This window comes from Balaenoptera ricei, chromosome 1, assembly GCF_028023285.1.
Source record: "Balaenoptera ricei isolate mBalRic1 chromosome 1, mBalRic1.hap2, whole genome shotgun sequence".
Classification (NCBI taxonomy): domain Eukaryota; kingdom Metazoa; phylum Chordata; class Mammalia; order Artiodactyla; family Balaenopteridae; genus Balaenoptera; species Balaenoptera ricei.
In genome coordinates, this window is record NC_082639.1 from 53,944,514 (window position 1) to 53,960,000 (window position 15,487).

Consider the following 15,487-nt stretch of genomic DNA (forward strand, 5'->3'; position numbering starts at 1 on the left):
GTTGCTCAGGCCAAAACCCATGAAGTCATCCCTGATTCCTCTTTCTCTCTTTCTCATGCCTTGTATCAATTCCATCAACAAATCCTGCCATCTCTACTTAAATATACATCTGGAAACCAGCCTCTCCTCAGCACTCCACTGCTACCATCCTGTTCCAAGCCTCTGTCATTTCACACCTGGATTATTGCAATAGCTTCTGTACTTAAGTTCTTGTCCCCCTATAGTCTATTCTCAACATTGCCAACAGAGTGATCTTTTAAAAGCCATGTCAGGGACTTCCCTGGTGGTCCAGTGGCTAAGGCTCCGTGCTCCCAATGCAGGGGGCACAGATTGGATCCCTGGTCAGGGAACTAGATCCCACATGCCACAACTAAGAGCTTGCATGTCACAACTCAAGATTCTGCATGCCGCAACTAAAAAAACAAACAAAAAGCATGTCAGAACCCTCAAATGGGGCCCCAGTCACTCAATATGGAAACCAGAGTCCTCATAATGACTAACAAGGTCCTTCATGTTCTGGTCCCCAGTTACCCCGCTGACCTTGTCTCCTCCAGCTCTGTCCATCACTCACTCTTCCTCAGCCACATGGCCTCCTTGTCCCTCAAAAATGCCGGGTAGGCTCCTGCCTTAGGTCTCTGTACTTGCTTTGCCCTCTGCCTAGAACTCCCTTCCCCAAGATATTCTCATGGCTTGTTTCCTTACCACTTTTAGGTATTTGCATGCATATCACCTTGTCACCAGTATCTTCTTTGACCACCTCATTGATGACTGCACCCCCCTCACCGCCTCATCCACATCAGGCTCTTCCTATTTCTGTTCTGTTTTACCTTTCTCCATAGGACTTGTCACCACCTGGCATTCTATGTGTTTTATTTGTTTGTTTATTGTGTCTTCCCCTGTAGAATGTAAATTCCTAGGGACCAGGGGGTTTTGTTTTTGTATGTTTTGTTTACTTTTGGATTCCTAGCACCTGGTATAGTGCCTATAATATATTAGACCTCAATAAATATTTGTTGAATGCATAAAAGAAGGGCTTAGGGTAGTTCATAGCACATAATGAGCACTCAGTAGATGTTAACTATTATTTTAAAAGTTGTCATTGTGCATAGTATAAGATAACTATAAGCCAAGAGTCTACTTACACATATTAATGGCCCTATAACTCTGTACGGTAAAGCTCTTCTATTATTTCACTTTAGCCTCAAAATATCTCTTCTGGAATATACCAGTGCTTACCACCATGCTTTGTACACTCTCAGTAAATGTTTGATAAAATGAGTGGTTCAGTTTCTGACTTGAGAATATTGTCTTTAGGAGGTCAAGACTAGAAACCCAATGTTCTTTGGGATCAGCTTCCTGATTAAATCTTTTCAAGACAAGAGCAATAAGGGTAGCAGAAACTTACAGGTTAGAATTTCCCCTTCTTCCATTCTAAGACTAAGTTCTTAGCCCTGGTTCCTTTTTATTTAACTTAAAATTACTGGGCAATTTCAATAGTTTCACTTTGTTTTTCATTGTAGAGCTTGGTGTCCATGTGTATTACAATACAAAGTCCAATATCATAGCAAATGATAGACATGTTCATGAAGATCCCTCTGTCAGGTCCGTTCAACAAATATAGAGATATACTTACACTGAACTAAGTGCAAGGAATTTGTAGATGAATATTACTTGGTTCTGCCTTTGAGGAGCCTAAGAACAGTGGAGAAGACAGACACATAAGTAATTGTATTTCAATACAGCATAATAAGTGCTGTAAGAGGACCATGTGCAGAGGTGTAGAGGTAGCAAATAGGAAGGAATGATTAAATTTGGGAGATGGGGTGAGTTGGGGAGGAGATTAAAAGAAGGCTTCTTAAAGGTTATACCCAAGCAAAGCTTTTATGTACGAAAAAGTGTAAACATGAGTTATGGTGAGTAAGGTGGGGGCTGGAGAGGAAGAAGGCATCTCAGAAAGGGGGAACAGCGTGCGCAGGCGCAAAGATGCATAACAGTATAGTATGCTCAGAAAAGTCACAAATAGTTTGGTATTGTTGAAGCAGAAGGTGTGAGTGTGTGTGTGTGTGTGTGTGTGTGTGTGTGGTGTGTAGGGGGTGGTGGCATGCGTGGGAAGTCACAGAATATGAGGCTGCAGGGCTTTCCATGCAACATTAAGAGCTCCCATGTGGTCAGTGGGGAGCTATTCAAAACAGAAGCCAATTCCCTGGTGGCGCAGTGGTTGAGAATCTGCCTGCCAGTGCAGGGGACACGGGTTCGAGCCCTGGTCTGGGAAGATCCCACATGCCGTGGAGCAACTAGGCCCGTGAGCCACAATTGCTGAGCCTGCGCGTCTGGAGCCTGTGCTCCGCAACAAGAGAGGCCGCGATAATGAGAGGCCCGCGCGCCGTGATGAAGAGTGGCCCCCACTTGCTGCAACTGGAGAAAGCCCTCGCACAGAAACGAAGACCCAACACAGCCATGAATAAATAAATAAAATAAATAAATAAATAATTAAAATAACCCTCTTTCCCAGGGGTACTTCTCACTTTAAAAAAAAAAAAACAAAAAAAAACAGAAGCCAAGTTCTCAAAACTACTCTTCTTGCACTACAGAGGGTGTATTGAAGGAGATAAGAGGGGAGGTAAGGAGGCTATTGAAAAAGTCCCAGGGTAAGCTGATGACGGCCTGAACTAAGGCGGTGTTACTGGGGATGGAGAAGAAGAAAGGACTTGAGACATTCTTCAGAGACTCAGGCAAAATACATTTGGTTGACTGCATTTAGGGGGCACGAGGAAGACAAGCATCTACTTGCTTCATAAAAATACATTTCTTATTTCCAGATTCTAAATAAGTTGGAGCGTTATCATTTGCTGAGAAGGGGAGTTCTGAGACAGAAGCTGTGGCAGGCCTCTGCACCCCACAGGTCCACGGAAGAGCTGGGTTCCTCTGGGGTTTCGTCTCCAGAACGGAATTGCTGGTTTCCAAGGCAAAGAACCCTAACCTGGTCTCTAAGAGCTGGAGGGAGTCTCAGAGGTCACTTAGTCCAAGCTTCTACCTAATGCAGGAACCATTTCTGTAGTATCCCGGACATAAGATCATCCAGCCTCAGCTTGAAATCCACTTCCAGAGACGGGAATTTTGCCACTTCTTAAGGCAGCACCTTCTACCTTTGAACAGTTCTATTAGAAAGTTCTGCTTTACACTGAGCCAAAATTGGCCTTCTAATCTTTGGTTCTGGTTATATCCCATAATGCCACACAAGTGTGATTCTTTTTCAAGAAGAAGTCTTACTCAGAAATTAAAGATGACTTTTGGATCCCCGTGAGGTTTCCTTAGTTCCAGTTGCTCCTTGTGGGACATGGTTTCTGGACTCCTTACATCTTGTTTGTGCTTCTGGAGACAAGCATGAAATGCCAGTGATCCTCTTCAGAAACAGCACCAACAAACCATCATAATACAGTGGGCCCACTCCTGCGATGTGGAGCCCGCAGATGTGGAGAGCCAGCTGTACTACACCATTTTATATGAGATATTTGAGCATCCACAGATTTTAGTAGCTGCGTGGGGTCCTGCAGTTAATCCCCCGCAGATACCAAGGGATGACTGTACTACCCACAAGAGCCCAGTGGTCCGGACGTGCGTTTTCATCAACGTAGCCTGAGGTTCGTAGGGGTTTTTTTAGCAGCCAAATCATTAGCACCTGCTGAGTTTCTGGTCACCAAAACCCCTGAGCTAAGTCTTTTTTACCCTGTCAGTCCTATTCAGTTCAACTGATTTTTCGAATCTACGTGCAGGACTTACATATGTTCCTGTGAGATTTCACCTTCTTGGGTTTGTAGACCCAGCGTTTGTCTGTGATGAAAGTTGACTGATTCAAGACTCAAAACAATCATATTAACCACACTTTTAGTCTGAAGCGTTCCTGGAGGTTAACCTCTAATTGCATCTCCCCTTCACCTTCGTCTGAGGCTTATATTCCTTTCTTGTCTCGACATTTTCCTGATCCCAGAGCAGCTCAGGAACTTTCGATGACAGTTTGTTCTACTGCAGCAGCTGATGTGGCTCCACACGTGTTGCCCCTTAGCCTCTGCTGTTGCTGCCACTGCCCTGCTGTCCCTCCTGGTGAGAGCCGCCGGCTTGGGTGTATCTTTGGGGTGTGTCACTCCGCTGTGCACTGCTCGTTCCCACGTTGTTGGTGACGTTGTTAGCGTCCATCTTGCTTCTGGCCATCCTAGTCCTTCCTCTGCCCCAGCAGGCCCTGCACTCAGACGGGGAGGACCTCCACCCCCGAGCATAGCACTTCTTTAATTACATGCCGCAGAGGAAGGCATACTTTCTATGTGTGTGTGCGTGTGTGTACGTGTTTTAATACCCCCCATCAGCGTTACACACCCTATTTATTTCACCCTACCTTTAGGTTGTTGACAGGCTCCCTACCTCATCCCAGGATTCCTTCAAGGCTGAGACAGAAGACAATTCAAGTGGTAAGCAACAGTCATAAGCTCTGCTGAGGGCTTGGCATAGAGTCGGTGCTCAGTGCCCAGAGTACATCACCCCAAATCGTCACTTCCCACCAGCCCTCCACCAGTGCCCCTGGTTTGAACTGGTGCCCTTCCTCTAGCTATGGAAGATGAATTCCGCAACCCCCTCCTTTGTTCGCCCTTTCAGGGCCCTGCACGGGGAGTTGAAGAACAACCTTTGTCCCCTAGAGTCAGGCCAAGAGTCTTTGTCTTGGAAGTGAAAAGCAGTTCCAACCTCTATACTCTCTTTTTGGATTTTCGCCTCTTCACACAAACACAGTTTGCGCTGGAGGCTCTAATTGGCTGAATTCTTTTTTTTTTTTTAAACATCTTTATTGGAGTATAATTACTTTACAATGGTGTGTTAGTTTCTGCTGTATAACAAAGTGAATCATCTATACGTATACATATATCCCCATATCCCCTCCCTCTTGCATCTCCCTCCCACCCTCCCTACCCCACCCCTCTAGGTGGTCACAGAGCACCGAGCTGATCTCCCTGTGCTATGCGGCTGCTTCCCACTAGCTATCTGTTCTACATTTGGTGGTGTATATAAGTCCATGCCACTCTCTCATCTAATTGGCTGAATTCTGAGGCAGATTCCCAGAAGGTTCACTGCTCCCGTCTGTGAGACTCATCACGTGTCTGTTATTGAATGTGTGTGCTTTATCCAGCCTAAGAAACTTGGGTTTGGAGGTTTGGCCCTGACTGTAGCACCCTCTTCGCCTTGGCAGTTGTGACTTAACCTCCCTTAGCATAACTTCCCCTCTCTACAAAATGAGGAGGATGATACCCTTTCTTTCCTCAAAGGGTTTCTTAAGGACCGAAAGAAATAATCTATGTATTTTACAAGTTCTAAGGAACAATGCAGGTATTATTATTTACTAGAATTGTCCATGGTCCAAATCAGCTCTAAGGGTCTAACTCAGGCTGCCGGAAAATATGTGACCAATGGGAGGAAGGAAGCTAGTCCCTTGGGGGCTACAAAACTGTCACAGGGTCAGAATCTCCAAATTTTAGAGTAGATGGGGCCTAACAGATCACTTGGTCCAACGCCCTCACTTTGCTGAAAAATCAGACGAGAGAGGAGCAGGGGACTTGCCTTGAGATTTGCTTGGGTCAGAGGATCCGCAGAGAAGTAACAATCCTCAAAGCTGGAGAAGGCGAGAGGCCAGCCAGCCATCGGGAAATGTGTCCAGCCTCTCCCAAGGTCAGGGAAACTATCAATCTTTCTACCAGGTGGATGGTTTTTTAACCGCTTTCCTTACCTTGAGAGCTTCCTCTGGCTCACAGGCTCCTCGAAGAGCCACCTGTGTCCTTTTAGAGATTGGCTTTCCCAAGCAAGCATAACCGTGTCGTCTCTCAGCTGCGCTGCTGCACAGTGGGTGAGGGCTCCACTCTGGATCAGCCGGGGACTCCAGTGCCAAGCCTCTGATACATCCTGTGGGGACTGCAGAGCATCCAAGTTGCAACAGGCACAAGATGAACTTGTGGCCTCGGGCTTCTAAGCTGCTCCCCAACCCACGCTTCAAAGAAAGTTATTACACAAGAGTTAGACTAAATCAAACCGAACTGCAATGTTTGCGTACTGTGGCCCATTTTCAGATCTCACTGTGTCTCACCACTCGTCCCTCAGAAACCTAGTTGGGAGTAGACCGAAAGGACCCAATGATAATTTAGTTGCAGGTCTTTAAAAATGAGCCCAACTGATTTATTTTGAAATTTCAGTTAAGCATGATGTCAAGAAAATCTCTCTGGCTATTTATCATCTTTTTTTCCTCTTGCATAGTCTGAATAGGCAGGATAAAATTAGAAACTGGCTATTCACATGCTTCCAGCTTTTGTTGTAGGCAGATGTTGTTACTAGAATATCAGAACGTTAAGATGTTTTGATGATCATTCTCTGCCAAAAGAATACTCATTGTAGCAAGAAAGGTCTTTACTATGCCATTTACTTTCTTTATCAGCAATGTTATACAGGTGCTGTAGGAAGAGGTACAATAAATGATCTAAAGATATATATTTCACTTTGGTGAGAACTGCTACTCCCATTTTTCCAGATCACCACAACCTGAAAGCATGAAAAATTGCATTTTTCTTTTGTAGCTTTGAACAGTGGATATAAGATCTGTAAGTTTTTTGAATCATCAAAGGGAAAAAGCTTATATTCATTGTTGTCTAGTGTTGAGCATATTTTGTAGGATGGTTTAGAAAACTTTGTATGGTACATATGGTACACCTTTCATTTAACCTAGTAATTGAACCATTAAAACCCATACCTCCTAGCCATTCTCCATACATTCGTTATGCGCAACAGGGACGCTTTTAGACACTCCTTTAGTTCCAACCATGAATCACTGCAGTGTCTCAGAATCGTGGAGGGTTGGAGCTGGGAGAGATCTCCAAGTTGCATGAAGAAGGAAACTGAGACCACAAAGACAGGTAATTTACCCAAGGCTGCACAGACTGTTACTCAGAGCCATGGCTAGGATTCAGGTTGGGTGCTTTCTGCTTCCATCCCATACATGGCACCTCTCCTATTAGATCAAGGATGACAGACTGGAAAACCAAAATCAAAGAATTTTATGTGAGCAGAGACAAAAGTGAACTTTTAAATCACAAACCCAAAGGCCAATACGTTAAAAAAAAAACCAGTCAAACCAAGCATCCAGCCCAAAAGGGGGAATGTGAGGCTGCAAAGCCCAGGGAAAAGCTATGACCTGGGTCCGAAGAGAAGAGGAGATGGGGACTCTTTTGGCTTCCGTTGACTAGACACATCTGTGGTGCAAGAACGGAATGTTTTCATGGTTCCCTTTCCATATTTCTTTTTATTGTTCCAATATTTGTGTACCCTCCTTAGATTTTGACTTGCTTTGTTTTGGAAAAGTTAAAGACTGAGATGCCGCTAAAGAGATTCTCATCCTCCTCCCTGGTCAGCAGCCTGCCCCTTTCCGTAGGAGCTGCCACACTTATCTTCTGAGCCAGAACATTAATCGGTCCATCACCCAGTCTTTACTCAAACTTAGCCCCAGATACAAAGAGTATCAGGTAGTCACTGCTCTCAGGGAGATCATAATCTGTTTTGGAGGTTTCAGGGGATATTATTAGCACCTTGGAATTATTTACAAATTTCCATGTATATGTGAATATCTTTGAGGGAAGAGTCAAAGAAATATCTGATTATCAGAGGGTTCCATGACTCAGAGAGGTTGATTAATTGGTCCAGTTGGAGAGACGAGTCTAATTTACAGAATCAGCAAAATAAGAACAGTATATGATATTCAATCCATTTGTGAGATCAAGGTGGGTCAGCTTCCCAGACAGCTTCCAGAATGAGGTGGGGTTTTTAGGTGTGTCTTGAAGGGGAGAAGATGTCTGGATAGGTAGAAAGGAAAGGGCAGGTGTGCCTGACTGGGAGAAACAGTGGATTGGAAACTAAAATTTATTAAGCAGAACGCATATACATTAGGCACCTTATTACATATGATCTCATTTAATCTTCACAACAAGACAGTGAAGTGAGGATTATCATCTCCATGTTACAGGTGAAGACAGATCCAGGAAGGTTAGGTGCCTTGTATACAATTGGGAGATTGGCAAAGCCATATTAAGAACCCCAATCATTTAGTCACGGATATGAAATGTATAGTATGGGGAATATAGCCAATAATTATGTTATATCTTTGTATGGTGACAGATGGTAACTAGACTTGTCATGGTGATCATTTAGAAATGTATAGAAATATTGAATCACTGTGTTGTGTAACATGAACTAACATAGTTTGTAGGTCAATTATGTTTCAAAAACAAACAAACTCACAGAAAAAGAGATCAGATTTATGGTTACCAGAAGTGGGGTATGGGGGTAGGAGAGTTGGATGCAGGCAGTCAAAAAGTACAAAGTTCCGGTTGTAAGATAAATAAGTACTAGGGATGTAGTGTACAGCATGATAAAGATAATTAACACTGCTGTATGGTATATAGGAAAGATGTTAAGAGAGCAAATCCTAAGAGTTCTCATCACAAGGAACAAAATTATTTTTCTGTTTCTTTAATTTTGCATCTTTATGAGATTACTGATGTTCACTAAACTTCTGGGAGTCATTTCATGATGTATGTAAAGTCAAATTATGCTGTACACCTTAAACTTTCACAGTGCTGTATGTCCATTATATCTCCATACAACTGGAAGCAGAAAAGTAGAACCCAGGCCATGTGACCTCAAAAGCTTCTTGCTGAGAAGTGGGGCTCATATGGTGACAGTAGAGCTAAATTCTGTCAAGCTAGGATCATAACGAACCTTTATTGAGCACTTACTATGTGCCAGTCAGGATGTAAGCTCTTTATCTCATTTAATACTCAAAATAACCCTCTGGGAGGGTATTGTTGCTACGCTCACTTTACAGTTGAGGAACCTAAGGTTATAAGTAGTTTGTCAAGGGAATTCCCTGGTGGTCCAGTGGTTAGGACTCCGTGCTCTCACTGCCAAAGGCCGGAGTTCAATCCCTGGTTGGGGAACTAAGATCCCACAAGCCGCATGGTGTGCCCAAAAAAACAAAAGTAGTTTATCAAGGTTCGCACAGATAATGGGTGGCTGAATTGGAAAGATTTGAAATTCAGATCTGATCTGTTTGACTCCAGAGTCCCACTCTTGAAACATGCTAGAAAATTAGCATTTTGTGAGTGTTCACAGCGTGCCAGGCACCGTGCTGAGCACTTTATGTGCATCACCCCATTCAATTCCACAGAAACCCTGGGAAGGACATCTAATATTATTTTCTGTATTTTACAATGAGGAGTGAAGTCATGGGTGAACTGAAGCTCAGGAAGGTTTAGTAACTAGTCCAAGGTCACAGTTTGGCAGGGCTGAAATCTAACCCAAGTCTTCTGGCTCTGGAACCTGGACTCAGAACTCCTGTGGTACAGTTTACCCAAACCAGGGATTCTGGGAGTGAAGGACTAAAGTCACTTCTCTTAACTATTCCCTCTCCTCCCACTGTATTTCTTATCTTCTCCTCAGTCATTATTCCTTCATGCCTTTTAGTGGCTCCCTTATTACTTCAGATTCTCATATACATTGGACCCAAATCACTATTTAAAGAAAGCCTGGGATAAATGTTTTTTGTAATGTTATAAATGGAGGTAATGTGAGTAAGACCTCATTTATTCATCAAACTTTTATTGAGCCCCTACTGAGGGCTGCTCAGGGTGCTGGGAATATAAAGACACAAAGAAAAAGTCCTTCTCGGTAAGCTGGGACAAAGTAAGAGAGTAGCATTGACATATATACACTACCAAATGTAAAATAGGTAGCTAGTGGGTAGCAGCTGCATAGCACAGGGAGATCAGCTCGGTGCTTTGTGACCACCTAGAGGGGTGGGATAGGGAGGGTGAGAGGGAGGTTCAAGAGGGAGGGGATATGGGGATATATGTATATGTATAGCTGATTCGCTTTGTTATACAGCAGAAACTAACACAACATTGTAAAGCAATTATACTCCAATAAAGATGTTAAAAGAAAAAAAGAAAAATTGCTTCTCTTCAGGGACTGCACAGTCTTGTGACAAGGGTAGACACTAGGCCCATAGACAAGTAATTGAAATACAATGTGATAAATCATGTGATAGAGGTAGGGACAGAGTAACGTCAGAACACAGAGAAGGGGCATCTGACTCAGAATGAGGTATTGGTGGGAGTTGGGGAAGGTGTCCCAAAGCAAGTGATGCTTCAAAAAACTGTTCTGTATCCAGCAGGCTGTTTATGGCATTTTGAAGCCGTTAGTTCAAGATGGTCAATACAATGTCACTTAACTGCATTTTCTCTCTTTTACACACACACACACACACACACGCACATGCGTGAGTCTTTCTCGCACACAACTTCTCCTAGCTCATTGCACAATTGCTTTCTTTCTTTCTGTTATATTGAAGTATAATTGATTTACGTGTTATTTTCTGGTGTACAGCAAAGTGATTCAGTTTTATATATATATATATATATATATATATATATATATATATATATATATAGTTTTTCATATTCTTTTCCATTATGGTTTATTACAGGATATTGAATATAGTTCCCTGTGCTATACAGTAGGACCTTTTTGTTTATCAATTTTATATATAGTAGTTTGTTAATCTCAAACTCCTAATTTATCCCTCCCCCACCCTCTTTCCCCTTTGGTAACCATAAGTTTGTTTTCTATGTCTGTGAGTCTGTTTTTCACAATTGCTTTATTAAACTTTTAAAGTCAACACAAAGACAGTGGTTTATGAAAACAACACATAGGGCTTTTGCTGGTGATATCAGATGTGCTGTTCTTGAATAATTCCCTTATTTGAACAAAGCAGCAAGCTCGGTTGATGAAGCACTGAATTGAGGGTATCTCTTACCACCTGTGAATTTTAGACTGAGAGATACTTCCAAGTTCTTTCTGTATTTCTTCATTATTTAAAAATTTTTAAAAGTCAACTTTATTGTAATATAATTTACAGGTAATAAAATTCAATTTTAAGGGTATAACTTGATGAGTTTTGACAAATGTATGCAATTGTGTAATTATCATTACAATCAAGATATAGAATATTCCCAAAACCTGAAAAAGTACCCTTGTGTCTGAATCCAGTCACTGTATTCATTCATAGCAAGAGCTGTAGCGGGTAACCGTTAAAGAAATTAAATGACTGGAGAGAGCATGACCAATCTAAGGAACTAACATTTATTGAGCACTTTCTGGATGCTTAACCTAATACATACACAGATTTATTTACACCCCCTATAAACCACGTGGGGGTTTTATCTCCATTCTACAGAAGAGGAAATTAAGGCTCCGAGAATTTAAATCACTTGCTCAAGGTCATTGAGCCAGAAGTGGTGGAGCCAGAATTCCACCCAGTTTATGTTTCCCACATTACCTTCTCACTGCTAATATATAGAGGAAAAGGTATAAAGAAATATGGGAGTACTCAATGCTCTGTGGTGACCTAAATGGGAAGGAAAGCCAAAAAAGAGGGGATATAGGTATATGTATAGCTTATTCACTTTGCTGTACAGTAGAAACTAACACAACATTGTAAAGCAACTATACTCCAATAAAAATTAAAAAAAAAAAGAAAAAGAAATATGGGAAGCCAAACACAAAAGAGTAGATACCATCTGATTCTATTCATATGAAATTCTAGAAAAGGTAAAACTAGTGATCGAAAGTAGATCATTGGTTATCAGGGGTGTGGGAAGAGGATTAACTGCAAAGGGGCACGAGGAAACTTTTTCAGTTTATGGAAATATTCTACATCTTGATTGTAGTTGTAGTTACACAATTATATACATTTACCAAAACTCATCAAAATGTACGCTTAAAGTTAAATTTTATTATATGCAAATTATACCTCAATAAAGTAATTTTAAAAATCTAAAAAGAAAAAATATAGAAAGACCTTGGAAATATCTTTTGGTTTAAAAGTCACAACAAAATTGTCACCTTTAAAAATGTAACTTTTGCCATATTGAATAATGAAAGTATAGAAATATTTTTTATGAAATGATGCTAAAATTTTAAAAGGTTGGCAAAATAAATCAGTGCTCATTATGACTTTGAAATTAAATCAGCAAACTGTTTTCTTGCATGAAATGAACAATTCAATATATACATTTCTGAATCTGTTGCAGACGTCTGGTGTACAAGGGTCTGATTAAGCATGATCCAAAAAGAGCTTGCAAGTAGGACTGTTTACTAACATTTCAATTTCTGTGCCTCATTTATTAGACTTAGAATAAAAGGGCTGTTTGGGATTGTCTTTAACCTTGATGATATTTCCACTGAAGCAGCATAATGGCTCTTAATTGCTTAAGTGAAGAGAGCATGTTGATGTGTCCTTCTTTGGGCTAAGAGCTCAGAGGCTAAACCATTATGCTAATTCAAGCATTATATACACCAAAGTATTTATGGGACTGACACAAGTGATGTTGTAGGTAAAGGGCTGTGAAATGGTCTGTAAACAGAGAGAATTGATTTGAGGCCCAAAAGCAGTGCTGTTAAAAGTCACAGCCATTGAACAGCCAACCCTACAATTTCTATCCAGATTGTCAAACTGGGTCAGACAGTGTCAGCAGGGCTGCCATTAGAGATCAGATGGGTGATTTAATAATATGTAAACCAACCACATAAACAGGTAATTCTCATGGTAGAGGTCCATACCCACCTGGGGTGTGTGTGTGTGTGTGTGTGTGTGTGTGTGTGTGTGTGAATTCTCATTATGGAAACTTCAGAGTGCCATATTCAGTCAAATATCAATGCATTGGTTTTTGATAAAAGAAAAACTTCCAGCCAGTATAAGTTAGACAAGAGAGCAGCAATGCAACATAAAGACATCCAGGGAGAATGAATCTGTAATCATACGGGGAAGGAAGGACAATCAGATCCATGCATTTGACCATCTAGACTTTGACATCATTTGTTTTTTATGCGTCTCTTTCTACAATAGTACTGTACATTTTTTGAGCCAACCTCAAAATAATTATGTAAGGCTCCTCATCATCCACATTACCAGCATGCCTCACTTAGGACGTCAAAAAAAATGGAATCAGTTGTTCTAAAAACTAGGTGGACTTTGAGTTCAGATCCCTACTCTGCCACTTACTGACTTGGGGCAAGTTGTACAACCTCCCTGCACCTCAGTTTCTTCCTCTGTAAAATGGGGCATTGACCTCACAGGATTATTGTGGGGCTGAATACGTATAAGAATACCTGGCACAAAGTAAGCATTCAAAAAATGGTGAATATTACTGATACATATTTGGCCTCATAAACTTTTGATTTATGCCTGATATAATTTCTGTGTCAGTTCAATTTTCTTCTTTCTTGGGATTCACAGAGATTATTAACATTCTAGGGAGTTTATTGGATATATATGGTATTTTAAAAAACAGCTCAAAGTATTCTCTCTTAAACTAGAAAATTCATTAAAGTGTATATTTTCTAACAGTGACAACAACAGACAGCTCACAGTTAACTCCTTTTAACTTTTCCTTTTTTCCCCAATGAAGGTCCTCTGTCATAGGGTTAGGTTCTACACCAGGAGCACGTCGTTCTCATTTGGTTTCAATGTTAGTGCAGCTTACAGTGGAGTTCTCCATGAGTGGAATAACAGTGACGTCCTGTGCTGATTGATGTGGATCAATTAAATTCTTCAGGCCCCTCTTTTGGACAAGAACCTCTACAATGCTTTTCCTCTTATTAGATTGACATCTTATGTTAATTTGCTGCCATTCCAAGCCAAGCTTTTAGTGTATAGCTCTGCTTATATTGGTTAACAGTTTTAATTTAAATATCATTTTCTAGGTATACACCTGCTCAGGAAATTTTGATAAATTTCAGATTTATGAGTCATTGTATTTAAAATGGCACAGTGTGAAATCAAGACATGGTTTAACCATCCTATGACTTAGCTGTTCTTGTAACTGTCTTCCTTGAGAATGTGCATTAATGAGAAGATAAGATTTTGATTCAATTTTAATCTGTTAGCTCATCAGTTCTAGGGGTAAATTGTATTATGGTATTTTCTGAGGGCTTAACATGTGGGATCCTATCAAGGGTAATACAGTGTGTGGTTCCAAAAAAGGTTCTGTTTTAGAGTTTCTAACATGCTACAAATGCATATTTTAGGAAATATTTTTGCTGGTCGTTGAGTGAAGCTGGGTCTTGATGTTGAGATGGAGATCTCTGAGAGATTTTTGCCGTTTGGTATTACGTGGAGCTGGGAGGTCTCTTGTGGACCAGTGTCCTGAAGTTGGCTCTCCCACCTCAGAGGCACGGCCCTGATGCCTGGCTGGAGCACCAAGAGCCTTTCGTCCACACGGCTGTACAGAAAACCAAGGTAACCTCAGGGTGTGATCCAACTACATATCTGGCCAGCCACTGAAGTATCAAGAAGTCATCAGTGCCCTTGAAACAAAGTGTCCACTGTTCAAGAATTGGACGGGAGGGACTGCACTTGATGCTTGCTCTCCAAGGAGGCCAGAGTCTTTTTTTTCCTTTGCGCTGAGTGTAGTTTCACTTGCTCATAGGGTGCCGAGTTCAGAGGCCTTGCACCTTGCACTATTCAGACCAGAGTTTCCCATGCTAGGTAAGGAAATATTTTTAAATGCACACAAGACATCCCTTAATCATAGATGAAAGAATTTTCCCAATTTCTTTCTCAACATTTTTGAGCTAGAGGTTTCTTTGAAACTTTGAACATACACAGATTGTTTCAGAGATGCTGTTATTAACAGCTGGGGGGAAAATCCAATAATAGGACCAGAGATGATTTCTAGAGGTTATTTTGTTTCAATCCTTTCCATAGGCAGGGCTATGTCCAATAATTTTGGACCAATAGGGATCTAGCTTATTTATAAAGGTATTTTAGAGATTTCACAGCCACACATAGTAACCCATTCAGAGATTCTATAATCCAGACCAATAACTCTTCAATAAAGTTTAAACCAAATCAGAATGATCCCAAAGTACAGCTTTATAGATTGGGCCCCTCCTGTCCTCTAGGCAGTCAAAGAGATGTACAAACAGCTTGAACTGGTTCTCTGGTCCCCTTAGGTCACAGAGAAAAAGCCTTTAAGTCTACGAGGGATGACAAATAGATTTCAGTATGAGTGTCAGTTCTGATGGATCAGTGGTAGTTGCCTGGAGCAAGGTGTTAGAGGACTTGAGGCTCTGTCCAGGATCAGCAGGAAATTGTGCCGTGATCTATTAGCAATGCCTGCCATGGTGAAGGGGTGGAAGGTGGGAGCAGCTTTTTTGCTAGGACATGCCATTCTGAATTTGTATGTTGTATGTTCTTCCCTGTTGCCCATCTTTCTCAGTTGAAGTTACTTTAAGCTAGCAAACCAGTACCAGTCTAGGTTCCTACAAAGCGGATGCATTCTTCCACCTGCATCACATTTTAAAATTTTTGTGTAGATTTGGGAAACATCCTGGGTGCTTTTTTTTC